The following is a 3,099-nucleotide window of genomic DNA, read 5'->3' on the forward strand; positions in this document are numbered from 1 at the left end:
GAGCTAAATACACCCAAGGTGGCTCAACTTGTCATGTGTTGCAAAATACACAAATCCGATTCTCGAATTTGTCCGTCCGTGCAAATACGATGCCTCCACCTGTATCCGGACGCCCATCCAGCCCGTGTGGCGTGTCAGCGTGTCAGCGGCTGGGAGTCGGGGAGGCGCCGGCTAGCCCGCGCATGAGGATTTGTTTTACAAAACCCCCTCATGTTTTATTTAACCATGCAGGAAAACCCCACAAATTAGAAAAAAAATGCATGATGTAGGTTCGAACCTGAGACATCATGATGCGGACGTCGAACTCTATTAATTTGCTATATGCATAAACTAACTTTGGAGCACGGACACATTGTGTCTTTTTTTTGAAGTTCAAAAAGCAAACATATTTTTACAGCTAAAAAAGTTCTGATATCTTTTGTACATGCACACACATAGAAGTGTAATATATTTGTGTGAATTTTCATCAAAATTTATGTTTGTACGTGGATAAAAAAGGCAAATACATGCAAACATCAGCTTGTATTTTTGACCGGATTTTTTTTTGCAAGGTATAATATAACATAATTTTGATGAAATTTGGAAGTCACTTAGAGCACATGCATATGTTTTTCTGTGAAAACAATCAACTCTTTTTGAAACTCACTTGGAGAATTTAGTCCCAGTTTTTAGCTTTTCAAAAAAAAAAGAGGAATGCTTAGTGGCCACCGTGCTCCAAAAATCCGCTTTGGTTGCTATGTACCTCTTCAAGTGATTCTTATTTTTATATGGCGCTTATATAGACCCACACAAGGTTTATTTTTATTTTTACAAGTTCTTTATTTTTAATTTTCATATTATTTTACCATTCAAAAAATGTAAGAAAAAAATTACAACTGCCCTAAACTTAAAAAAGTGTTAGTGTATTTGAAAAATGGTCAAAGTGTTTTCAGAAAATGTTTCACATCTATTAAAAATTATAACGTGTTTTTGAAAAATATTCGTCTTGCATTAAAAAATTGGCAGTGTGTATTTCGAAAAAAAATTCTACGTGTACTAAAAAATATTTCTGAAACATTTTGAATAATGGTATTAAAAAGTTCAACACAATACATCTTAATGCATGTTGAATAGTTTACAAAATACAACTTTGTCAACTTGTTAATAATTGGGTATTTTAGAAATACAATGAAGATAAACAATTATAGTGTGTGCTTTTTGTTCAGAATGGACCTACATAAATTGACACTAATTTCTACTACAGGTTGAACTATTTGAATCCCCATAAATTTTTTGAAAATTTTCTTGTCTACCTCTTGACAGTACACAGTAACTAAAATATCTAAAATAAGAAATAATTCATATTGCTTCTTTATATTGTAAAATTTACGTGCGATGGAACTAAACTGAAACTTTGAAAAAATAAAAATATAACCGTCAATAATGCATTAGGAAAATTGCATAGCGCTACGTGGAATGTGTCTACATAGCATTCTAGCTAATAGGTGAGCACATATCTTATTTCGGCCCGCTGGACAGATCGAGCCGTATTTGGCCAGGAGTTGTCAGGTTCGAAACATCTCCAATATGATCTTTTTCCATGTTATTTCTCGCTAGCATACACTATATTTCATGTGTTTCCTATGTGATTAAATAAAATACAAGTGGGTTTCTGTAAAAAAAATCCTCACCGACGGAGCACCCAACACTTTCCCGCTTTCAGCCACTGACAGGTGGGTCACCGCCACGCTCGGACGCCACAAGGGTGATATGTCTCCAACGTATCTATAATTTTCTTTATTGTTTCATGCTATTATATTATCTGTCTTAGATGTTTTATATGCATTAATATGTTATTTTATATTATTTTTTAGACTAACTTATTAACCTAGAGCCCAGTGCCAGTTTCTGTTTTTTCCTTGTTTTTGAGTTTTACAAAAAAAGAATATCAAACGGAGTCCAAATATAATAAAACTTCCGCGGTGATTTTTTTGGACTAGAAGACACTCACAAGGGCTAAAAGAGTCCCGAGGACTCCACAAGCCCTCAGGGCGCGCCCCTGGGGGGGGGGGGGGCGCCCCCTGGCTTGTGGGCCCCTCAGAAGTCCACCGACCTCCCTCTCAGTTCTATAAATCCCCACATATTTCCAAACCACCAGAAACGTCCACCAAAATACTTTTCCACCACTGTAACCTTCTGTTCCCATGGATCCCATCTTGGGGTCTTTTCCGCCACCCTGCCGGAGGGGGATTCGATCACGGAGGGCTTATACATCAACCCTATTGCACTTCCGATGAAGCGTGAGTAGTTTGCACACACCTACGGGAACATAGCTAGTAGCTAGATGGCTTCTTTTCTCCATCTTCATCTTTTTTCCCCGTATCTTGAAATATTCTTCTGCGTTGGTGATACGTCTCCAACGTATCTATAATTTTTGATTGTTCCATGCTATTATCACTGGTAGAAAAAGAGGCTTCCGTCCAGCCCCATTAGTCGCGAAACTGTAGGAACCGCGACTAATGAAGTCTTTAGTCGCGGTTCGGCAGACGAACCACGACCAAAGGCCTGGGCCCAGGGCGCTCGGTGGCCAGCTGGTGCACGTGAGGGGCTTTAGTCGCGGTTGGCCAGGCCAACCGCGACTAAAGGTGCGCAAAGGCCTTTAGTCGCGGTTGGCCAGGCCAACCGCGACTAAAGCTCCTCCCCTATATATACCAGTTCAGCACGCTCACTTAGCCATTTGGTGCCACTTCTCTTCACAAGCTTCACAAGGGGGTGTAGGTTTGCTTTTGGTTCCTCTTATGCACACAAGGTGTTTGATGAAATGCCCTAAGAGGGTGAAACAAACATGATATGAAGTGTTGGAGCCACACTTGAGGTTCCTCATTTATTTTTTCCTCCTCGATCGCGGTTAGCAACCTGAACCTTTCATGCATGTGTGTCATTGATAAAATATGCATGTGTGCAGTTCATTGTTTAATTTATATTGTTTGTAGCTAGTTAGTTTAACAAATGCATGATGGTTAATTATATATTTTATATTATAATAATGCAGATGAATCGGCAATGGATGTACGGTAACCGACTCTCCGGCGAGTTCACTACGGGTTTGAAAGATTTCCT

The sequence above is a fragment of the Triticum dicoccoides genome, chromosome 2B (assembly GCF_002162155.2).
Source record: "Triticum dicoccoides isolate Atlit2015 ecotype Zavitan chromosome 2B, WEW_v2.0, whole genome shotgun sequence".
NCBI classification, from domain to species: Eukaryota; Viridiplantae; Streptophyta; class Magnoliopsida; order Poales; family Poaceae; genus Triticum; species Triticum dicoccoides.